General features: G+C 43.0%; 1 long non-coding RNA gene across 2 annotated transcripts; it reads left to right on the top strand.

Moving 5' to 3' along the window:
- The first annotated feature begins 190 nt into the window (after positions 1-190).
- Positions 191-22,669, top strand: LOC141421490 (uncharacterized). 2 transcript variants are annotated; one of them, XR_012446043.1, is made up of 3 exons: positions 191-417; positions 17,999-18,277; positions 22,588-22,669. It is a non-coding gene; the product is annotated as an uncharacterized lncRNA (long non-coding RNA). The 2 variants fall into 2 exon arrangements; XR_012446042.1 differs by lacking the exon at positions 191-417 and having other exon boundaries at positions 16,596-18,277.
- Positions 22,670-25,928: the final 3,259 nt, after the last annotated feature.

Below are 25,928 nucleotides of genomic sequence, written 5' to 3'. Positions count from 1 at the left end.
GTGACCACCCCTCCCCTCCCTTCTCAAAGGACTCCCGAGTCACTGCTGTCCCTGCGTTAGCGGTGGGCAGCTTCCGCACTTAGGGAGATAAACATCCCCAGAACTTGGGGAACCAGATGAAGAATGAGCAGTGTCTCCCCCCGCCCCGATCCCCCTCCATCCTCCCCGCCCCCCCCCCACTTGCAAATGTTGATTTGCATGGGTCGGAAGCGCAGCCGCTTCTTGTAGCCAGCTGTGAGTTGAAGTATCCGTGGACGTGAAGTGGCTGGCGTAAAGAAACCCGCCTTGATTAATCTCCAAATGTAGGCATCCCTTCCAGGAGGCCCCCCCTGAGAGGCGGCTGTGCCCCAGGTGAGGAAGGGCACCCGCCGCCGGGCTCCTCCTGCACGCGACAGTCAGCATCAGGCACCTGCTGCTGTGAGTATTGCTTGGCCACGGAGCGCTTCAATGTAGCTAGCTAGTGGATTTCCGAAAGGCATGCCGAAGATCTCACTAAAAACTATATTGTTGCAAGATGAAGAGATATTGTTGGTGTGTTGGGGTAATTGCTGGCTTCATTTGTTTCTTTTTATTTTTCTAGTGTGAGTACTTTGAGCTCCATGAAGAAACTGAGTAACTTCCAGCCAGTCGGCAGCTACTCAGTGAATAATTGAGATTTGCACCTTAATCTGGCTTTGGGATCGGTGTGCTCAGTCACTGCTGTGCTCAGATTTTGGTCATTTGTTTATCCTAAATTGGCTTGATGTTTCAACTAGCTTCACAATCATCATGGGCAAAAGTAAGACGTCAGAATGCTTTTGGCAGGCCTGCATATTCAAAACCTGACGTTTCTTACATGTCAAGCCCTGTGAGCAATAGGATCCCCCAGCAAATATGTAAAAGGTTTTTGGAGATAATCCATAAAGTGTAGGGGTGCACTGGGGTACACTGGCAGTGGAAATGTGTGGGCAAGTACAACTGTCAACCCCTCCCTCCAGGGTCTTTCAAGACCAACTGGGCTTCTCTGTTAGTAGGTTTTTCTGATCGTCAATGATTGCTTACTTTCAAAATATGTAGTACATACATATGGTTCATCTCTCAAGAAAACATAATCCCCCCCCAAAAAAAAAATCCCAAATGCTATAATTCTGAATGTTGAAGTCACAAAAGATCAAAATTGCCTAAAGTCTAAAAATCCCAAAAGATCCAAGTTCAAAAAATATAATTCTGGAAAGATAATTTTTAAAATTTGAAAGACATTTATTTACATTCTTAAAAGAAATTTGTTTGATAAACATGAAAACCCATGAGAATATGTCATAGGTCACTTTACATAGTAAAATAGGCAATAATAGCACACGTATTTTTGCAAGCATAAGCCCTCAAATACTAACACCAGTTGCACAGCCATACCAGTTGTGGGAGATTATATATTCATTAAAAAATAGATCAAAAAGTGAAATGTACAAAATGAATGTCACTGTGGTTGGTAAATGTGTGCACACCAGCTTTATAACTTCAGTCATCTGAAATATCAGGAGGCCAAAGAAACAAAGTTTTTCATGAGATGGCTCAAAAACAACAATGGAGCTGGGCACCATGGCCCAAGCCTATAATTTCAGTTACTCAGGAGGCAGAGATTGGGAGATTTTCGGTTTTGCCCAGGCAAGAGTGGGCAAAAAATTTGCAAGATCCCATCTCAACCAATAAAAAGTGTACAGCATCTGTCATCCCAGCTACACGGCATAAACTCAAAACCCCACCTCAAAAGTAACCAAAGTAAAAAGGTTTGGGAGCATGGCTCAAGTGGTAGAGTATATATCTAGCAAGCCTGGGGCCCTGAGTTCAAACCCCAGTATTGCCAAAAAACAGCCAACTGCAATGGGGCCAGATGTGGCACACATCTGTAATTTCAGCACTTGGAGAGTCTGAGGCAAGAGAATCACAAGGTAGAGGCCAGCCTGAGCCACATAGCTACCTAATGAGTTTGAGGCTAGCCTGGGCTACACAAGGCGACCCTGTCATTTTAAAAAAGAAAAGAAAACTACAATACAACTGCATATGCAGTCACCCAAAAGCTAAAATCTCAAGAAACGTTATCTTCAACAAATGCAGCTATATGAAAAGAATCTCAGACTCGCCCACACCTCCTCCAGAAACACCTCCCCGACGTGCCTAGTTCTCCATTTTTATTCTCCCTCACATGATGCACCTATCCTGTGAACAACCAAAATGCACCAATCTCTTCCCCAGCATTTGGCTCTCTAGTCCTCTTACACAGCCTTTTCCCAGTGGACACTACAATTTTCAGAATCTCAACATTCAGGATCTTTTGGGATTGTGAGTTTGGGGTTTTAGAGTTTACAGATTTTAATCTTTTGCAATTCCAGCATTTGGGATAGTGTCTCTTAGGATTATGATCACCATCAAAGAAAAATAAACAGTTAAAAAAAAGTCTCTCTCTCACACCTACCCTCATGTCCCAATCAGGTAATCACTGATTCTTGCTCATTTTTCAAAGATTTTATGCTTGCACAAGTCAAGACAGATATTTATTGTGTGTTCTTCATTTACAAAAGTGCTAGCATGCCATACCCATCTATTGTACCTTGCTTTTTTGTGTAATATATCCAGAAGACATATCTATAGCAATATATACACAGTTCCTTGCTGTTTTTTTTTTTTAATCCCATAACATTTAACTTCAGGGATATGCCATAATTTACCAATTCTCTTTTGACAGACATGTAGACTTTCAGTCTTTTGCAATTAATCATTGATCCATTTGGAATTGATTCAACACATGGGATGAGGTGTGGTTCCAAATTATTTTTTTTCCAGTTGCCAATTTATTAGTCATTCATTGAGGTGTTCACTTCTAGACTCTGTCTCTTCCAGTGGTCTATTTATGCTCTACTTGCTGATGCAATTTAAATCTGGAAACATAAAAATCTTTTTTTTTTTTCAGTACTGGGGCTTGAACTCAAGGCCTTCACCTTAAGCCACTCCACCAGCCCTATTTTTGTGATGGGTTTTTTCAAGATAGGATCTCATGAACTATTTGCTTTGGCTGGCTGACCTCCTGACCTCTATCTCCTGAGCAGCTAGGATTACAGAACTGAACCACCGGCACCTAGCAAGACATAAAATCTTGTGAAAGATAAATTTTCACACTTTGTTTAGATCAGTAGAAATCTTAGGACTGATATTTTAGCCCACATTAAGCAATGGTACAATACCATGTTGTGTGCATTTTCTATGGGCTAATTTTTATTTTCCCTTAGAAATCAATGAGTCCATGCTGATATAAAAATTATTAAATAAATGGGGAGAAGAGAAAGATTTACCTTAGAATAGAATGCACTGATAAACTTAGAGAAATAGTGGAATAATAAAAGTCACCAAGAAATATCAGAGGTTTCTAAATCTAGTGACTCCAGAATTCAGCACAGGGAGGGAAGCCCTAGGAGAGAGAAGGGAAACAAAAGGAGGAAAAGCAGGAAGAAGGGAGGCGAGAAGGGATACGCAGGAAGGAATGAAAAAAAGATGGAAGAAAGGAGAGAGGTTGAAAAGGGAGGAAAAGAGGGAAGGAAGGAAGGTAAGAAGGAGGTAGGAAAAGAGGGAAGAAAGAAGGAAGAGAGGAGGAACAGGAAGGAAGGGAGAAGAAAAAGAGAGGGAAGGTAAGGAAGAGGGAGAACAAACCTGTCTTTGTATAATCTATATAACTTAAACACCTATTTACTCACCATCCCATCCCACCACTAAGAAGATGCCCTCCTCTGTTTCCAATTTAGCTGGACATAACTTCTTTCCTGGAATTTCAAGGCAAGTTTCAGAGTACACTAACTCTCACAGAAGGCAGTGACCCATGGTATAGGGCCACACACTCATTGCTCTGTCTTTGGTAACAGCACACCCTTTTGTACGTAGGAAGGTCTCTTCCCATGACCCCACCTCTGACAATGAGTTGTATGAGGCTTCCCATCACAGAGTGTACTCCTAGCCTTGGGCATGTGAAGTCTGGAGCAATAATTGTTCACCACTCTCCTGGCCACATGACCTCAGCCAGGCCAGTCAGAATCCTTCTCTAGGAATCACTCCCCCCCCACCCCACCCCAGATTTCTTTTACCTCATTGACCAGGGTGCTATAAGTACATGGTCCTGGAAGTACTAGTGACCATGTTCCTCAAGTGTGAAGAGAATCATTTCAAGAGAAGAAAATGAAGCCAAGAAACAAAAGTAGAGATGAGAGCTAGCCATATCCCCAAAATCAGTGAAAAGAGAATTTCTTATATATATATATATATACTGATGTTTGCTGCAGCATTATTCACAGTGGCTAGAAGGTAGAAGCAGCCCATTTGTCCTTGAATAAACAAAATGTGATATAGTCATACAATGGAATATTATTCAGCCATAAAAAGGAATAAAAATTCGACACATATAGATAAACCTTGAAAACATTATGCTAAGTGATATAAGCCAAGTGTTAAAGGACACATACCATATAATTCTGCTTATGAGAGGTACCTAGAATGGGTGAGTTTGTAGGTACAGAAAGGATCATGATGGGTACCAGGGCTGGAGGAAGACAGAAATGAAGTTAGTAGTTAGTGCATGCAAGAGTTTTACATTTGGGTTGGTTTCAAGGTTCTGAAAATGGATAATGTGGTCAAATTTTCTTGTGATTTACCTCACTGCTGCTGAATTAAAAACTTAAGAGTGGTTAAACAGGGCAGGGTGAGGTGGTACATGCCTATAATCCTAGCACTCGGAGGCTGAGGCAAGAAGTTTGCTAGTTCAAGGCCAGCCTGGCAATGTAGCAAAACAAAACAAAATGGTTAAAAGGGTAAATTTTACATATATTTTATCACAATAAAAAAAATAAAGGAACTGAAATATTTCAGGGGGTTTGGGAGGCAAGTAGATAAGTTAGACCTTAGCAGAATGTTCATGCACAGCTGGATTGCAATGCTGGTGTGAAGAGAGCCACTTAGGAGGCTGAGAAAGTCACCTGAGGAGGAACCCATAAATACAGCTGTGGTCCCCAGTGGTCATGGGTGAAGGAGCGGTTTTTCAGCTAGAAAACTGCTGGTGAGGGAACTGAACATGCATCAGTGACAACCATCTCAGAGACCCCTGCACAGGAGCCTGCTATGGTAAAGAGTGGGAGGCACGGAGAGACTGGTGATGGGAGGAGATGCACTGGTCATCCGGAAATCCAGCATGGAGAAGGCGGCCTCCTGTGCTGCCTCCCCCTGTCCCGAGCTGCCAAGCACTCATTTCACCCACAGCAAAACCCCCTGGGTAGTAACGATGCTCATTCTCAGCGCCTACAAGGAAAGCAAAACCCAGGGGGATTTTTTAGTTTTCCCACGTTTAGACAGACATGGGAAAGTTGAGTTTCAAGTTCAGATCTGTTCTTATTCCAAAATGCGTTAGGAGTGCGGATTCTCCACGATGCCTTTGAAACTCTGGGGTGGAGGGTGGGACGCTTCAGGCTGAAGGGTCACCTTCACCCCCAGGTAATCCTGATTCAGTGGTCTGCTGTGGACTCCAGTAGGGGAAGGCCTCTCTTCCCTCCACCTAGAGTGCTCCTGGCACCTCCAGGACCAGGACAGACAGTAGCCCTGTGAACAGAGTCCAGAGTCCCACAGCCTCAGGGCACTGGGCTGCCTTCACCCCAGCACACATCCCCCAAAGCCCTATGGCTAGCGGGCACCATGGGTGCTAGGTGCTGGGGCTACTGAGGAATGTTAGGCTCACAATCTTTGTGCCCTCCCCATCTGCATTCACTCCCCAAGGTCAGAACCCTGACTTTTATGGTTGCTGTCCTCAGATTCTGGCCACATGCCTGCATATACTAGGAGCTTCAGCAAGCTTGGATACAATCTGTAGGTGTTTTTCCATGAAGGAAGAGTATGCTTGTTTCTTGTGTCACTTCACTTACCACTGAGCCTCCTGTCAATCTCTGCCTTCCACCTCTCTCTTTTTTTTTTGCAGTACTGGGATTTGAACTCAGGGCTTCATGATTACAAGGCAAGTGTGCCTCTAGCCCTCCACTTCCATTTTTAAAGGCTTGATCACTAAAGCATGGATCTTACATCTAGGCAATTAAGGCCACCTCTCCCAATTAGATTGGTTGCTCTTTGATTATCTACATGCACAAACTAGCCTCGAACACTGACGAGTTTCTTGCTATTTCAGTCAACCATTATTAGGAAAGAGAATGCATAAACAAATTATTTTTGCATCTGTAAATTATTGTTGGTCTTTCAAGATTAACCAAGGGAAGCAGATAGTGACTAAGCTTCCACTCTACCAGGTAAGGAGGGAACCTAGATTTTGCATCCCAAATCCCTTTCAGAAAGGCTGCCTATCTTCTTGGTTTGCAAATGTAAAACCCAACCAGAGTCTTTTAACTTTCTCTGCTCACCTTGCACAATGAATATTTGAACTACACTTAACATTTTAAGTTAAGCTTCAACTCAAATGGTTTGGCTGTACTCAGGCCAATTATCCTTCAACCCAATCTCTTTGATGAGTCCATAGTTGACAGAGCTGCTCTGAGGAAGGAGGATGTGGGTGGCCTAACCTCTGCTGCCTCTGGGTAGGATTGAGACTTACCTTTGCTCGTTGCAGATTCCAGCATCAAGTGTCTGAGGATCTATCAAGGATTCATTCTGCACTTCTCCTGGCTGAACCATTTGACACATACTGTATTTAATTATACTTAATTCAAAAGAAAGGTTTGCTTTCAAGGATTCAGTTCTTTTTATTGTTTGACCCATCCATTCATTCATTCTTCAGCAAATGTATTTGGAACACCAGCCATCCTGTAAGACTCCCCCAGAGGCTGGGGTAAGTGGAGGATGAGTCTGACATTGGGAAGGGCATGGTCCCCTGTGAGGGTAGGAGACATGGGTAATGTGGGTGCAATAGTGTCCTAGTATTTTTCAGCTGCTTTTTAGAGGCAATATTGGATGGACAGAGTTACAAAGGCTTTAAGGATTGATGATGCCAAGTGCAATAAACCAGTTTCTCTAGTGATCTTTGATCGTTTTCGTGATTTAAAGAAGTTTATTTCTATTTAGGATTTATTAATAGTATAAGGGGGTTTCATGTGAGAATTCCATATATTCATATAGTGTATTTTGAGCAAGTTCACTCCTCTATTATATTCTTTCAACCCCCTCCGTCCTCCCTTCTTTTTAAAAACACTGTTTGGTGGTTTTCTTTATGCTATCTCCATATGTATGCAAGTAACATACTTTGACTCTCTCCACCCCCAGGTACACGCTTTATTTCCCCTCCTCCTCCTCCTGTTGAACCCCCACTCCACCCCCACATGCCACACAGGACGCTGTCCCCTTTTGTACTCAAGTCTCATTATTATTATTATTATTTAATTTAGACCTAGATTCTGCAAATGAGTGAAAACATGATATTTGGCTTTTGAACTTGGCTTACTTAACTCAATATAATGATCTCCAGTTCCATCCCATCCATTTTTCTTGCAAGTGGCATAATTTCATTCTTTATGGCTGAGCAATACTCCATTGCATGTATGTGTGCATACATATATACATCTGTATATATACATATATCACATTTTTTAATCTAAAGAAATTTATTATAACTTTCCTAAAGGTTACTGATGAAGATGAGTACCTGAAAAAGATCCATAAAAGATGGCTTAGTCTTTTATATAAATAAAAATAATAGCTAACATGGGTAGAGCATATCCAGTGTCCCTTCTACTCTATCAGCAACACAATCCCACAATTATTCATCCCTAAAGTCCCGATTTGTTAAAGGTGCCACCCAGGTTCAGCTAGGGGCCCAGAGCTATGAAATCCATAGGTGAACTTGAGCTCCATCTTGTGATCCTATTTGCTCCTCTGTCCGCTGCCACCGCTGTGGCTCAGGTCCTCAGCTTCTCTCCTGAGCTCTCCATTGTCTTCGGAACCAGCCTCTTTAACCCATATCCTTGTCCTGTCATGATCCACCTTCCACTTTGCTTCCAGTTGATTATTCTCTTGACTCTGCTCCATTTCAAAACTCTCAGTGGTTCCCAAGAGTCTGCAGATACCTAGAGGTCAAAGTTTGCAGAAGCCAGTCCCTGCTTATGTAACTTCTTGCCCTGACCCGATCTAGGCCTTGGTCACACCAGGCCACACTGTTTCCTAAACCATGATGAAATTTCATACCTCTATGCAGTAGTTCTCACTGCTCCTCTTGCCTGAAATCCCCTTCCTCTCTTTCTGTGACCTTGGAAATCCATCATTCTTCAGTGTTTATCTCAACTGTCTCCTTCTTGGTGAGGTCACTCCATTTTGCCACCTGACACCCTGCTACTCCAGGCACTGCTCCCTGCTTCCTTCTCACAGAATTCTTCCTTCTCACTATTTCCATGGCATAATGTAGACACTTTATTCTAGCACTTACCATAGGTACATTTTTTTTCTTTTTTCTTTTTTTTTTTCCTTGAGTGTCCTCTGTCTCCCAGAGAAGAGTCCCTTGAAGGTTCTTGCAGTTGAGAACATGATATCTGGTCTGCTGGGCACCACTGCTGTGGACGAATATCAGGGAGTCCTAGTCTGGCCAGCTCCTTTCATTGCCTGGAAATGGTGGTCAGTCTAGCATGGGTGGACACACCATTGGTCCTGCCTTCCCCCTCCCCCTCCCCAGCCCCATGCACTTGAACTTCCCCACTCACCACTCCAGCACTTTCCTAAAGTCCCTGTCCTACTCTTCACTCAGGTTTGTCCCTTTCCAGTGATTATGGCTGTAGGTAAAGCAGAGAAGCTGCTTTGATTTCCAAATCCCTTGGCCCTTCTGAGGCAGCACAGAATGGCAGAGCTAACATCAGCCTGAACCAGGAGCCGCCTTCCAACTTCAACCAGGAGCAGCTCCATTGCGGCTGCGTCATCTGCGTTGTGTTTATGTTCCTCCAAGTCTAGCAAAAAGCTGGAGCACAGCATTACTCACCAAACTCCTAAATTCCTTATGGAAGCCAATCCATAAGCACAAAACCTGGAGATGGCCAATTCAAAGGATTTACAGTAGATGGAGCTATATATTTCACTGTGATCTACTCTGTGTTTCATATACCATGTGAAATTATTAACATTTTCACAGTTCATACTTTTTGGTTAAGCATATTAAAAGCCATGGGATTCACTTGTCCTGTTTATTCTTGTTAGTTGTAAACTACTGGAAAATATTATTGAAGTATTTCCCTAAAAATTACAGTGATTAAAAGCAATTGATATAAGTAAAAGAAGCATTAATAAAAGCCAGATACAATGAAATCTTCAGGGTCCCAATAGATAAAATGTACAGGGATATTTACATTTCAGCTAAAAGCAGCCAACTCACAAATAAAAAGACGAAAACAACAGACACTATTTTATGAGTATATATTTAAAGTACATTTTCTAAATTAACAACTATATAATTGATAAGGCCCAAATCTTCAGTAGTGAAGTTCTACTGAAAGTAACCAAGGAACCCTGACCCCTTGGTACTCAGTTTATTTTTATACATAAAATTAGACTGGAAGATGCTTCATACCTCTTGTCCTGATTTAGAGCCAATTTCTATGACTACATCAAGTGGTCATTCATTTCAAAGCCGCTCATCAAACATGGCAGGCATAGAGTCTCTCCCTGGCTTAGTTTAAGTCTGGTAATCAGAAGGAATCCATGAACTCCACAGACTCAAACAGGGATCCTTTGACAACAGCTGGTTTAGAATTTGTCTTCGCATCTTGGTCTCCTAATATAGATTATGGAAAAATTGGTATTCACCATCTACTTGTGCTAAGCTCCATAGTGGGCCTGGAGAAAACAGATAAATAAGGCTGTGTCTCCCCTTCTGAAAGATCTTGTGGTCTAGTTACTTAATTTACACCAGACTGACCACAGAAATTTGTGCACTGTTGGTGGAAAAATAGTAGGGCTGTCCAAGATCAAGTGTGATGTTATAATTTCTGGTTAGATGGGAATTCTTCATCTCAACAAATTTCCACTGCTTTAGTCTAATGAGCAAAACAAAAAGCGTGGAATAAATATTCTAATTTTGACTGTAAAAACATAACAAAAACATTTTAAGAGAAAATTCTACTTGTAATCTTTTGACACATATACTGCTTTAATTATTCTGATTGCTTCATTCCTTGTCTTTATTTATGTACAATTTTTACAAAACCTAACCAGAGCATAGATATAAGATTGTATTCAGAAGTGTTTGTTCTGACTTCACCTCACTCAAGCATTTTTCAGTATCTCCCCACAGAGAGCACACACATTGTAATGGCTACGTAATATCCCTTTGTTCTGGTATCATATTTTGTTTTGTCATTTAGGTTTTTAAAATATTTTATTGTGATAAAAATGCTACAAACAAACATTTTCATGAATTAATCTTTTCCCTTTTGGGTTATTTCTTGGCAAAAGTACTCAGGAATATCACCATAAATTCAAAGAATGAGTTAATTTTATGTTTCCTATGAAGTTCTGACCCCAGCAGAATGGACATGGGGAAATGGCAAGGACCATGGAACACATGTACAGTATGTCAACAGCAAGATTCATAAATATTGTACATCATTGTCACTTCTTATTGGTCAGAGCTTCGTCACATGGCTGCACTTAGCTCCAAGGAAGGCTGGGAAATGCAGTCTTTGCCAGGCAACTAGGACAGAGCTAAATTAGAACAGATAATAAGGCATAATAGTCTGCCATAGAGGAGATTTTACAACTTTTTACTGTGGAAGTTTCAAGTGTATAAAAATGAAAGATGAACTTCACAAATCTTCAGACATCACCATTTGCCTATCCTGTTTCATTTCATCCCCCTCTCCTTCCCACATTTTTTTTTCTGTTTTAATTGTTGTGAAATACACAAAATGTAATATTTGGATTATTTTTGCCTACCATTTTACCCATAAGTACTTCAACATCTCTGATTATGGCTTTTTAACACATAATCATCTGCCATTTTCATGCACAACATGAACAATAGTCCAGGCCATCGTAACATTTACTCACATGTCTGAAGAAGTTTTTGTACAGTTATTCATTCAAATCCAGGTCTATCTGCAATCCAAACATTGCATTTGGTTATTACGTCTCACAAGCTTCTTTTGACCTGTCATGCCTTCCACCCTTCCTGACTCTTGAAATGTCCCAAGTTTATTAGAACAATATTTCACAATAGGTCTTAACTTCTGACCAATTAGATCCTTAGGAAATGGTTTCTGTTTGCTTTTGGTTTTGAGACAGGGTCTGGATGTGGAGCCCAGGCTGGGTCAAACTTGAGACCCTCCTGTCTCAGCCTTCCAAGTGCTGGGATTGTAGGTGGGCTCTGCCATGACCAAATTCTCAGGAAAATTTTTTACAATAAATTTCTAGAATTATGTGGACAAACAACATGAACTCCGGCTCTTGCTCACCGCACTGACAAGTGAAAGTGTTCATCACATCTGCTGCCACCAGCTGGGTGTTGTCACACATCCCCCTCACAGCTTGGTGAACACCAGATGGCAGGCTCTTCAGTGGGTGTTAATTTGACAAGTGTGGAAACAGCGCCTCAATTTATATTTTGTGAATTTAAGATGTGTAAAGTGGTATCTTTAACTTCTATTTCCTTAGCTACCATTGTCACTCTTGTGTTTATTTATTTCTGAAGTAATTGACTCTTCAAAGCTTCTCACTAGGCACAGGTGCAGCCCTCCAATTCCTAGGTAATTCTGTACCTGTGCCCAGTTATAATCATGATTCTCTCTTTTTTAAAAATACTACACTCAGCTGGGCACAGTGGTATACATCTATAGTCCCAGCTACTCAAGAGGCTGAGGCAGTAGGATTAGTTCAGCCTAGGACTTCAAGGCCAGCCTGGGCTACATTGTGAGGGCTTGTCTTAAAACAAACAAACAAACAAACAAAAAAACACAAATAATTCATTTTTGGAGTTAACAAGAAATGGATCCTGAAGTACAGCAAGATCTCATGTACTCTCCCACTGTACTCATAATTTCCTCTGTTGCTAACATCTTTTTTGTGGTTTGTTTTTTGTTTTTGGATTGAATTTAGAGTCTCATGCACTCTACCACTTGAACAGTACCGCCAATCCTTTGCTTTTCACCTTAACTTTGCTCACTCTGTTCTCAGACTGAGATCCTCCTACCTCTGCCTCCCTTGTAACTGGGATTACATGCATGTGACACCACACCAAGCTTTATTGCTAATATCTTACATTAGGATGGTACATTTGTTACAATTGATGAACCAATATTGATATATTACAATTGACTAAAGCCCATAGTTCACATCAGGACTTACTCTGTGTTATGTAGTTCTAGGGGATGAGACAAATGCATAGTCACATGTACCTACCATTACAGTCTCATACAGGAGCAGTTCATTGCCTTAAAAATCTTGTATTCAGTCTATTCATCCCTCCCCAGCGAACCTTTGCAACATTCATCTTTTTACTAGCTCCATCTTTCTGTCTTTTCCAGAATGTCTTATAGTTAGAAGTGCACATTAGGTAGCCTTTTCAGGCTGGCTTCTTTAATTTAGCAATATACTTAAGGTCCCTTCGTGTATTTTCTATATTGCTGAGTAATGTTTCACTGCATGACTATCCTACAGATTATCCATTTATACCTACTAAAGGTTATCTTGGTTGCTTCCAAGTTTTGACAATTATGTATAAAGTTGTTGTAAACATCCACGTACAAGTTTTTGTATAGACATAAGTTTTTGACTCATTTTGGTAAATGCTGGATCACATGGTAAGAGTATGCTTAGGGTTATAAGAAATCACCAGACTGTCTTCCAAAGTGGCTGTGCTGTTTCATGTTCCCACCAGCAGTGAATGAGAGTTCTTCTTGCTCCACATCCCTGCTGACATTTGGTGTTGTCAACCTTTTGGATTTTAGCCATCCTCTGCATGATATCTCATCGTTGTTTTAATTTTTCAATTCTCTAATGATATATGATGTCATGCATCTTTTCATATACTTATTTGATACCTGTATATCTTTGTTGGTGGGGTGTCTGCTCAGATTGTTTTCCTACTTTCTAACTGGGTGGTTGTTTTCCTGTTGAGTTTCAAGAATTTTTATATTGAGATGCTGTAATTTACACATAGTTGTAAGAAAGAATTCAGAGACCCCATGAACCATTTATCTTGTTTCCTCCCAGCATTTTGCAAAATTCATAGCCATTATAGTGATACAGTCAAGATAAAGAACACTTCCATCAACACAGGGTTGCTCCTGTGGCTTATTCATATTTGGAATAGTCTTCCTATGTTTAGAGATTCCTGCACATAGAATCCTGCCTTCCAATATAAGGGTGAAAACTTGAATCAAAGCTGGACCTATGCATGACATAACCATGAACAATGGCTTTGAAAAGTGGAAAAAATGCTCTGTGGCACTTGCATTTTTGCTGGCCTGGTGTTGGCAAGAGCATCTGTCTTTGAGGACAGCAGCACTAAGTTTGCAGGGTTGAGCTCCTGGCACTGAAGGGACAGTGGAGAGGCAGCCTTGGTGGCACTGAAGGGACAGTGGAGAGGCAGGACTTGGTGGAGTCGGTGCTCTGCAGAGATTTTTTTCATCTGCTGTGTGTATTGTTTTCAAAGCTTTAGAACCTCAAGTCTCATTCCCTGCTTCTCCCTGCTGTTCTACCAGTGGTCCTCTGTCCTTTTACTTATTTTTTTGGGGGGTGGTAATTTAAAGCCTTTGATTATTCAAGAAGAATAAGCAAACAAGCAATCAAAAAGCCCAAGTAATATTAAGTATCCTATCCATATCCTTTTGCTTCCTTTTCTGCACCATTGTCCAGAGTCCATGTCTCTTGCTTGGAACTAAGAATTTTGACAAATCAATTTCCCTAAGACTCAGGCTTCACTGGATCCCAAGAAAGAATAAAAGAGGAGCTTTTCAACCCTCGTGCTTACAGTTGTGCCACCAAACAGTTTACAGAATCCAAAAACCAAGCAGATAGGTGTCTGAAGCTGGATGTTGATCATTTCTTTCAGTGAGTGAGCCCACTGGACAGAGCAGTGAGGACCTCACTGAGATTTCAGAGGTGCTGGCTTGGAAGAAGGATCCTCAGCATGAGAGCCTCTCTGCACCAGCTTCCCCTGAGGTGATAACTAAGCTGTATACCAAGTAAGAGTGGAAAGGTGGGCTTGAGGGACAGACAGATGAATGTTAAAATTGAGGCCTTGTTACCCGCTGCTTTCAAGACACATTTTTCAGCCTCCATTGCTCTGTCTGCAAAATGAAGATGGTAATGGTCCGCCTCCAGGGTTATTGCAAAGATGGAAGGAGAAACAAACCTCAAGGCACTGATGCACTTTCTGACTTATGACAGGTGCTTGATAAAGGTCATTGTTTTTCAGTGTCCTGTTGGAGAAGTAATTGTTACTGGATTCTGGGCATTGCATCTGGGGGTCAGAAAGTTCTTGGTCTTGTTGGAGAAAGAATTTAAGGATGGACACAGAGGAGACTTAAGCAGGGGCAGGTTTATTATTAATGCAAAGCAAAGTCAAAGCAAAGCAAAAGTGCACCCTCCAGACGGGAGGGTGGGCAGGATCAAGAGCCAGCACTATGCTGGAGGTCCCAAGACCTCAAGCTTTTATTGGGGTCTGCAGCATGGAGGTGGTCAGTTCTGGAAGACTGGGTTAATTGTCAGTAAGTCCTGAAGACAGGGTTATGTGTCATCAACTCCTCTCATATGTCCGGTAGGAAAGTTCATGGAATTGGAATGGTCAGACCAGGGCTGTCATTTTCCATAGGCTGTGGGAGCCGCAGGTCAGCAAGACCCTGCTGTATGTCACAGGTCCTCTGTTACTCTCACCAGTCCAGGATGTGATTCTTGTCAACATCCAAGCCATCATTTTCAGTCATCAGGTATCCTACCTCGTTAACACCTGTGTAATAATGATGTAACCCATTCACCAAAATGACAAGAGACCAGAGCAGACACTGCTAGCTGCCTCCACACTATTACTTCTCCTTTGTTAACAGACGGCAGCAATATTCCTAGCTACAGAACTACATTTTCCAGCCTTCCTTTTCCAACTTCCCTTGCTGCCCTGCTGTGGTCACGTTCTGCAATGTTGGCCAATGAGACATCTATGGAAGTGTACCAGACTTTATATTTTGCTTTCTCCTGTAGCTTCCTCTACTTTCCTGATCCAGAAATGTGGAGATGGGGTGCAGAGGCCATCTTGTGATCAAAAGAGACCCTGAAGGGGAAGCCAGAACAGAAGACAGAAAATAGAAGAAACCTGGGATATTGATGAATGACAGAGCCACTGCCTCAGGGCCATAGACCTCAGTTACCCAGGAGGAGAAATTATGCCTTATATAGTGAAGTACTATAGTTAGAGTTCTATCATTAAGTGTATCCTACTAACCAAATGTAACTGTACCTAATGCAGAGACCAAACCTGCCATATCCAGGGATGAACTAGCTAGCTTTTAATAATGACTTTAAAATACGAATGGCAGCATATGTTGGGGGAGGGGAGGGCAGCTTGGACTTGTATCCTGTTTATCATGCAGGCAGTAAAAGTGAAAACTGATTTAGAAAAGCCAAATATTTTCCCATCGCCTTTATGTATGTAACAGACTGTCTATCTCTGATTTAAGGTGCAAAGCCTTCGGACTTCAGAATATAATGCCAGCCCCCATTCAACAAGCTGTGCCCAAGGTGGTGTTGAGGGATCCTTCTCCTTCCCTGGTTTGTGCCCGGGGCTCCCAGAGTGTTGGCAGTGTTGGGAGAAGTCTGATTTACTTTGCCCAGGCAGTGCTGGAAGATGCCAGCTTACTGAAGCCAGGCATTCACTGGTGTCCAATGTGACAGCCACACACAATCTCTTGCATCCTCAGTTGCCTCCAGTCCTGGACAGTATCTTCCCCTGGCAGAGGAATTCTTCAAGTAGGTTGCCCTACTTGCCAGGGTTTGTGCTCAGTGAAGGAGGCTCATACTGGCTGGTTAAGGCTGTGTGGAGTGAAGCTCCTATGATCCTTCCACTAGCTAGTTCTGTTGGCACTTGGTAAATCCAGCGAGGTGGGGACAGGCCAGACTACTGCCAGTCCCCTGCAGTGAGAATACTGCTTTTGCTTTCTCCTCTTCCTCTTCCTCCTCCTCCTCTTCCTCTTCTTCCTTCCCACCCCCATCATTGTCATCATCAGATGATCTTTCTCGGCTCACTTACACCATCAGTAAAATAAGAACAGCATGTGACTCTGTGAGCCCCACAGGCTTCTCCTCAAAACAAAATTAGACTACATTTGTAAGCGCTTTACACCTTCTGAGAGCAAATGAAAATTATCAAAAATAATGAGCTGAGACAAACCAATGAGCTGATACGTGAAGGTTGGATAAGAGGTGGCTTATCTACAGTAGGTAATCTAATTAATAACTATTCTAGTTGCCTTAAACAAAAACAAAGACTATGATCCCCTTTTAGGAAGTACAGATGGCTGCTGGGTATTGAGGGGTTGGGGGGAGAGGGAGGGGGTGGAGTGGGTGGTAAGGGAGGGGGTGGGGGCAGGGGGAGAAATGACCCAAGCCTTGTATGCACATATGAATAATAAGAAAAAAAAATAAGAAAGTACAGATGGTTGCAGGCAATGTGGCTTCGCCATTGCTGTGGGTCTTTGGGCCTCCATCAGGCAAGTTCGGTAACTGAGGGCAACGTTTAGATGCCTTCTTAGGATGTTAACAGCATGATTTGATTACATTGAATCTAACAAGAGAAATATGAAATTTGTATTATGTCATCTTAAACTTCAATTTTTTTCAGGTAATTTTTACTGTATTTCATAGAAATAGGTCTGTGACAATTGAAAATACTTTTCTTTCTTTTAGCGGGACTGGGGTTTGAAGTCAAGGCCTCATGCTTGGTAGGCGAAAATCTTTTTTTCTTAAAGCCCTTCATCCCACATGGTTTGGGAAGCTCTGGTTTCTCCCCATGGGCTGTGATTTTTGGAAGCTCTGTCCCCAGACTGGCACAGCTCAAGCCCAGGGTCCTCCCTCCATGAGCTCCATCTTTGGATGGACATCTCCCACCCTAAGCATCACCTGGGATCTTCCCATAATCTCCAGATATTGAGCAAATACTTCTTGAGTAAACAATTGCACACACAGCCCAAGTGATTTGAACTCATTTCCCTATCCCTACCCCTACTCCAGATATACAATTGGTATACTTATAATGATTAAATTAAAAACCACTGTTCTGAGTTTTCCTTTTGGTTACCACAGATAGGCTGTTCTTCAGTCCAGAATGATCTCACACAAGGGTTCTCAAGCCACTGGCACTGTGCCCACACCTACCCACTGTGTCTTCCTCCAACCCATTTTGCCAAATCAGGACAGGTGGGCCAGAGAGGATTGCAATGTAGAAATGCTGTTCTCAGTCTAGAAAAGTCAGAGTCATTGAGGACATCTCCAGGGTTATAGCGGTGGCATAAAAAGTCTGCAAATGATGAATATTGGGGGTAAAATGCTAAGACAAATCATTGGAACTCTAAGAGGAAAAGGAAAGATAGTCATCCCAATGATACCATGGCCATCTGGACTTGGGTTACTTCCTGGGTGTTTCTACATATTGTGGCCCATTTTAGTCCTCACAGTGGGGTCATTGTTAGGATTTCTACCTCACAGCTGAAGGGAACGGAGGCTTGGGAAATCTGAGGCTGGTCTGAGGTCCGTGAATGAACTGGCTGTTGGGTCAGGGATGACAGAAATTCTGTCATTTCTTTCCCTATGGAGGGTGGGAGCATCAAACCACCCCGTGGTCACTCTCTCCCCAGGGTTGTCTGTGAGTCCTGCCCAGCAACAGCCCAGATCACCCGCCCTGGGTCACACACTCTTAGGGGCCACCTCCAGCCAGAAAGCTGGTTAATGTGCCAAAATAATTCCAGAGGCCCCAGGTTCCTATTCTAGCTCTGCCCCACCATCTTTATTCATTCCTTTCTTCCAGTCTCAGTCTTCTTTTGGGAATACACAGCTGTCCACAACCAAACATGTGAGAGTCCCATGATTGTGTGATATGTTTATCACCTGGCATCTGAGAGAGTCCCCAAAATGGCAGTTATGTTCCTATGCATCACTTTCCTCCCGAGGTACTCAGTGAGCTCCTGCTCAGAATGGACTTTGCCTCCTTCCCATCTCTGTCACCACAACTTAGCCCTGCACCCAGCAAGCCTTCCATACGGATGGACTGAAGGGACACGGTGGCCCAACACCCGACAACCAGGAGGTAAGCAAGCATCACCCAGGCTGCTAGCTGCTGTCCCAACTGACATCTCTCCCTTCTCCTCATTCATAATTCATGTAGCCCCATGTCCCTCCAAAGGACAGTTTCCTTTTTCCCTAGCAGCTGTGGCCAGTGGTTTAGCTCAAATAATAAGATGAAGCCTCATATGTTGGGTGGTTCTTCTTGGATATTTTCCAAGGCAGGGATGGTCTGCTGCAGCTGTCTCATCCATTCTGTACACAACATGGCGGCTATGTGATTTGAACACTAACTGGAACATGGATGTATTGACTGGATGTGTAGTCTCCAGTTTGAACACTGGGGACAAGGATGACCATCTGGGAATGACAGCTGGGAGGACTTTAGGGCAACAGAAAAGACACAATAGTTATGCCAAGTCTGTCTCTCTCTTATGAGAGAAAAACTTCTATAGTGTTTAAGCCATGGCTCTTTTGGGTTTCCTGTCACATGCAGCTGAAATTAATCCTAGATGTTACAGCAATTAATAGAGAAATGTCACCCTATCTTTACATCTGCAGCTTTTTATGGCACCTCTCCCTGTCCAAACTGAGCTTCAGGCCACCAAGCTGAAGCCTGATTATGCACAGCTGGCTACAGGCTCTGGAAACCTGAGTGCAGGGTTCATCTTCCTATGACATCACACACCCCTCTCTGTAGTGGGCTGGATCATCTGTTATGCTCTCTCTCTCTGTGTCTTCTCCTTTTCTCCACTCAAGCAGGGAGCAGGCTCTGCATAAGGTCAGGGGAGGTTTGTGAAGGGCTCCTGGCAGTTGTATATAAAGATGACAGGGTAAGGGGGCCCACGTTGGGGTGGTGTCCACAGGTAGGAGTAGGGACAGAGCTATCACTTTGGGGTCCACAGGATGGAAGTGGGAAAAGCCTCCGGGTGCACCAGGGGTCCTGAGATTCCAAATTCTAATCAGTGTGGACAGATGAGCAATTACTCTGGGTAGGCTCAGTACATGGGACAAGAACCCTCAACCCTCAGACAGGGAGCGGGAAAGGAGTCACCTCAGATTCAAACTCCCAGTGCTCCCAAATCCATGCTTCCCACATTTCCCATCTCTGCTAACTTAACAATTTTATTTCCAGCTGCTGAGGCCAGAACTTTGGGCCCTTTCTCAACCCTCCTTTCATACCCTACACCCAGTATACAAGGAAATCCAGAGGGTCTCCTTTGAGAATGCATCCAGAAGTCAATCCGTGTCCAGTGCCTCTGCTGCCCCACCCTGGCTTATGCCATGGACATTTTCCCTGCCTTGTTGCCTGGAGTCTATCCTCAATATGGAAGCCAGAGTTATCTGCAAATGGCTCAAAACCCTTCAGCAGGTCCCAGCCCACTCAGGGTCAAGGCCAAAGTCCTTGCCACATCCTGACCTGCTTCTTTATGTTCCTAAACTTCTCTCTCCCCTCTCCCCACCGTGCTGTCACCAAACTAGTTACTTGGCTGTCCCTTAAAACCCTCAGCTGCGGTCCTGTCTCAGTGCCCTTGCACTTGCTGCTTCCTTTTGCTTGAAATCTTCCTCCAGAAATTCAAACAAATTTGTCCCTGCCACTCTTTTGTCAAATGTGCTCTCAAAGAGACATTTCCTGATGATTCTACCAGCACTGAAGCTCCTTCCCACCCACCCCCAGTCTGATCTTCCTTCCCTGTCCTTCTTGGAGCACTTACTAATGTCTCTGACATGATATATGTTATGACATGTCTGCCTCCCTCCACTGGACAAACTCTAGGACTACTTTGTTTTAGCTTGCTACTGTATTTTCAGCACCACTATAGGGCTTGATACCTAGTAGGTGTGAAAATAAATGTCTGTTGCAACTTTCATTTGCTTTCCCTCCTTCCTCCACTCTTGCTGTCCTCTGCACCCAGATGAGGCCATATCCCATTGGCTTTGACTCAGGCTCTGTGTTCTGGAAAACAGAGATAGTATAGTAACTACCATGGGTCCCATGGCTAGTAAAAGGCCCAGGATTGAAGCCCGAGCAGTGTAACAATATAGTTACTATTACTACTATGGCAGCCCTGTGTCTGTGGGTTCCATTTCTGAGGTTCAATGAACTGGGGGTGAAATATATATAATGGCATCTGTACTGAACACACTCTTCTCATTGTTCCCTAATCAATACAGGATAACAGTTATATCACATTAAGTGTTAACCTAGAGATAACTTAAGTGCAAGAGGGGTATGTATGGGTTATATGAAAATGCCACACCATTTTATAATAGGAACTTGAGCATCCAAGGATTTTTGTACCCAAGGAGAATTGGGTTTCACTTTGGCCCTGGTAAGAGTATTGTTTGTTGGGACAAAAGAAAGATGGTGCTATTGCTGGTTGGTAAAAACACAAACATACATGGAAATAAGTGTTACCAATGAGATGGTCAGTTCAAGAAATTTATATTCAAACTTTTTCTTAATAACACATGTAATTTTACAAGATCATTCATCGTAGCACCAAACCCAATATTCCTTGATAGAAAACAGTCAAAATAACAAGTACTTCAGTGAATTTCCCACAGGTTATAAATTATGCAAATAGCCATTTACACCTTCATTTACAATAATCAATAAATAAAAGTGCATATTCATACAATATTTTTTACAAAGGTCCCTTTTTAATAAAGCTACAGCTATATATATATATATGCCTATCTATGTGTATATATGTATATAAATGTATTTATAGACAAAATAATCCTTGTACTACAAAATACATCTCTATTTTTCCCCCAATAGTTCTTCTGGAGCTCTCAGTAAAAATTTTCAGACGTAGTCAATTAAGTCCCACCATGACATTAAAGAAGCATTAAATCTGCTAAATGTATCAGAGGCTCTGAAAAATGAACACCTACTCCCATGTAACATGCTCAGAACACACTCCTGTCCCCAGGTTTAATAACTTGCCCCAACAGTGTACGGCAAGGAGTAACCATTTTTCCAATTTGTCTTTGGCTGATACGATCAGCACCAAAGTCAAGGATGCAGGCAGCATTCTTAGGGTCCAATTTCAGGGGCACAGAGCCCGTATCTTCTTTACCACAGACCCTGCCCTCAGCTACTACTCCCTCCCAAGGGATGTTCTGTAAGAGGGAGGAGCCTCACATCGGAAGGTGAGGCACAGAAATTCTGTGCCTTTTTATTTTGAGTAACTGCTCAGGGAAGGGGAAAAAGATGGGAGGGGTAGAAAAGTCTAGTCCTTTATAACTGTTTCAAATTTTAAAGAAATTTGCCAGGGAAACTGCCTTAGATGCTTATGTGAGACCAATTTAGTTCAGGAGGCCCTAAAAAGTTCTCCCTGTTTGACTCCAAATTTGCACCCCAGATCTTTAACAGTCAGACTCTGTGTCTTACCAAATTCTCCCCAAAGGCATCTTTCTCAGACACAAAACAGGAAGTGATGCTCTAGCCTTGGAGCTCACTTACATACAGAAGTGCATTTATTTTAAGCAAATAGACCACTTACTGAGATAAACACAAAGAACTATCTTGTCAACCTTTGGGCTTTTAAACCTAGAAAAGACTTTTCCTAAGGTGTTCCCTCTTTCAACCCTGAGAGGTAAATGCCTTATCCAAGCTAGGACATGGGTCTCTGATGCCCAGGACAGCATTATCTTGCTTTGGGCAATGCTAGATTGCAGGTGCCCCCAGTTTCCTTCAAAGAGTGTCACAATCCTTATGACATTTAGAAATATGGGTATTAAGTGGCTGTCCTTCCTAAAGCATGGCCTTGCAGGCAGTATGTTCTTATTGACTTTTGGTGCAATTAAAAGAAGTAGCTGTTACAAATGAGATAAATCTATCAAATTACATTTGTTCTATTTCTTTTTTGTATAACAATGCAAAAATCATGACTTTTGAACTTGAAGAAGCAATGATCCCTATCTGAGAGACATCACCCAAGTAATTCATCTCCAGCCCTCATGTTAACACTCTTTCCAGGCCTTCTCTGCATTGCTTTTTCAAGGAGAAAAGTGATTCCAAATACATGTGTGGGAGATAGCTGTAGGAAGCTTGAGGGGCAGAATGCACAGTAAATTGAAGTCACTGAAGAACTGTGTATGCTATTTGACACTGACTTGTCACTTGCTAAAGGCCCTTTACAGGCAGATATTTTGGTTGCAAATTTGCAGTTGTGGGCTAAACATGAATTTCATGTGCTTATGAAAAAAAGATCTAAGCAATTTCAATATGGGGTTGAGAGTCAAAGGATGCAGCAACAGGGGAGGGGTGAGAAGAATGTAAGGAAGGTAACCAAATGTGATTAATGACCTCTGCTTCCCTTCTAGGTGGGAGAATTTCTACCCATAAGTTGTCAACTAGGCCGACATCACCAAGAATCAGAATCTCATTAGGGCATCAGATTATTTGGTAAGCAGTGAAGTTGAGAGTGAAAGCTAAAGTCAGAAAATAAGTCCCAGGTTCTGCCACTTAAGAGCTCTAGCTGTGACCTTCCTATCTTTCTCTCCTGTGCTTTAGTTTCTCCCTGAAATAAACACCTCCCACCATTGTTGAAGGGGCTGAGAGAGTTAGGGACTACACAATGGCTTGCTTACACTTCCTCTATAAGAGGTGTTAGGTTTGAGATAGGGCAACTGCAAATGGGGTGGTGTGGTGGAGAGGACGAAGGAGTATATTCAGTTGGGAGAGCAGGAGAAAGGAGAACCAGGGGCTACTGAGCTGTCTACAACCTCATAAGGAACTTGCATTGTTCCTCCAACAAATATGTGCTAAATGTCTACACTGCAAAGTTCAGAGAAGTTAATCTGACCAGATGATAGACTGGGACTACAGCTTAGATGTGGCTGACTCCCAAACCCACAATACCTCCCGGACAAGGAGGGAGGATGGATGGAGAAACAAATAACAAGGGTTTATCGAAGGACCCCCCCCCCACCCCTGCTAGATGAAGCTAGACATGACATCTGAGTGTCATGGATCTAAACAAGTTAGCAGTGGAATCGGGGCTGTAGGACTGCTGAGTCGTGTGTGTATTTAAAAATGACTTGGTAAAGAGCACACAATCTGGTTTTTTTTTTTCACATAGACAAAAAAGTTTTCTGGTCCAATGCTGCTCCAGGCCCACCTGGGAAGGTCTATTTGCCTCAGGAAATGGTCTAAACACAACTAAGCCACTCTTCCTGACACTGTGATTCTTCCCCGAAGAATTACCTTGGGAATTCTAGTAACTTCTGCCAACATTCCAAACCAGGAACTTCAGGGCTGTGCCCCATTCCAGACCAAGCTCAAAGCCCTGTCCTGCACACAGTGAGAAATGACAAGGCCCAAGGTCACCACAGAGAAGAACCAGGAGGAGGGCTGAGTGCTCATGTGGAGCCTGAAGACACAGGCAGCACATGGGAAGGAAACGGAAGAGGCAGTGTGCAATTCATACAAAGTCTACAATCCGCACAATGAGGGCTCACTTTAAGGAGCTGCTGGATATGGTTCCCCAAAGCAGTGCCTGATGAGCGGCCTGGGCACAAAGGTCCATGGAGCACACGTGTTGTCTCACTCCTGGGCTAACTAGCAAGGGAAATACTCTAAACAATTTTCAGCAAACAAGTGAGATAGCAACTTTCAGCCTTCAACCATGCAACCTAACTCTTGTTGTCCTGAGGACAGCCCCTCAGTAGCCAGAGTTACCTGCTCTTCAACAGTGGCTGCAGATGACCCCTAACTTGGAGTCAGAAGAGATTATGCCAGTAGAGAAGTAATACATCTGGGCATTGCAGAGATTTCTGCACTCTTGTTTCTTGGCAGAAACATCGAGAAAGGTCCTGAGAAACCATGTTGGCCAGAAGCTTTAGCATGGACCACTTTTGGATGTCAGGATGTGATGCTCTGTGGAAAAGTCCAGGGGGGTAAAGTTCAGCACAGATCCAAGGATGGGGTCTCCTCCAAACAGGAGAGAGGGCCAGGTCTCGAAACTCCAGTGGGCCTTCAGGAGAATTAGGAAAAACTGAGTTCAAGTTGAAAAAATTCATGTCATCCAGTGGTCCAATGACATAACCACAAAAAGAAATAATCATTTGAATATGGCCTTTGAGCAGAACTTACTGGTATGATTTAACGCTGCCTTGCACTTGGCGCACCACAGCTCAACAGCACCGGTGGTCTCAGGACAGGTTCATTAATAAGTCAGCAGAGCAGCAAGCTGCCTAACTAACCAGTGAGAAAACTCAAGGGGATTTATGGGTGAAGACAGTATATGACAGCTAGGTGTGGTGGTTCATGTCTATAATCCCAGCACTCTAAAGATGAAGGCAGGACGATCACAAGCTTAAAAACAGCCTGGGTTACATAGGGAGACCCTGTCTCAACAACCCCCCCCCCAAAAGATGGTATATGAACACAGACTCACTTCTTCCACCATGAACCCTATGGAAATAAGAACAAAGGCATGAAAGTTATACAACCATGTAGATAAAGGGATGGGGAGAAGGCAACAGCAAGCAAGACACACCACCCCATTCATAGCAAGCAGGAGCAAGCTGTTGGAGAAAGTGGAAGTGGGAGCCCAACACCACATGCCTGAAGGGGGCAGCACTGAGCTGTCTCAGGCTGAGGCATCTAGGAAAGGCTTGAAAGCTGGAATGGGGGAGGTGGGGTGAGACACAGGGCTGATGACAGGAGCATTTGATGACTCTCAAGCCTCCTATCCCTACTATGTGGCCAAGATGACCACTCTACTCTTACTCTGTGAGAACCGAGACGCTCCAAACCAGATAGAAGACACAACACAGGAGCAGCTACAACAGGCACTGGAAGACTGCCTGCCCAGCGGTCAGAACTCGGCATTCAGGGGGACACCAGAGTCTCTGGGTACTGCCCTACAGTTTGTGCACTGCACAAAGGCACCTGGCCAAGAGAGCAAATGGGAGATAAAACCCAGCCTTTGCTCTGTTCCTCTAGCTTTGTCCTAGCTCAGGGTTGTATCTGCCCAGAAAGAGGCAAAAGGTGCCTTCTGCAGTCAAGCCAAGTGCTCATGGGTGGCTTCTGCCCAGAAGGGACACCTTTATTGAAACTATACAAGGGCACTCTGTGGGCTAGGGCAGCTCTGTGTATATTCCTCTTTCCCAGCCAGGAGTAGTGGAAAGATTTCTACCAAAATGGAATGAGCTCCAGAGAAGAGGAGCAAATGTTGGTATGTAGGATTTTCCATAGACAAGTCCAGCCTTCCTGGTGACAACATTTGACACTCAGAGCTTCCAACCAGCTCTTGGATGCATCAGTAGATATTTGAAGAACACTTGTATCTGAAAGACAGAGTTGAGACCAAACAAGAATGGAAGATTAGGGGAAGTGAGGACAAGATAGGGAGGAGAAAATTCCTTCAAAGCACCATCATTAACATCCACAGTGACCTGCATCCTTGAATCAAGAACAGGATACTATGCAACAAGACCAGAGAGCAACAGCACTAAGTTTTGGAAATTAAAAGTTAAGCATTCATACTGGGAAAATAAAATTGAATAAAATTTCTGAAAGCAGATAAAGGCTAGAGATGAAAAATAAAAAAGATAAAACTCTCAGAGGATTAAGAATTAGCCAGGAAGGTCCAACATTGGAATGACAGGCAGTCCAGAAAAAGAAAATGTAAATAACCACAAGAAAATGAAAGAAAATT

Source organism: Castor canadensis, chromosome 3 (genome assembly GCF_047511655.1).
Source record: "Castor canadensis chromosome 3, mCasCan1.hap1v2, whole genome shotgun sequence".
NCBI lineage: Eukaryota > Metazoa > Chordata > Mammalia > Rodentia > Castoridae > Castor > Castor canadensis.
Note: the sequence above shows the minus strand (reverse complement) of the source record. Positions and strands in the feature narration are given on the sequence as shown.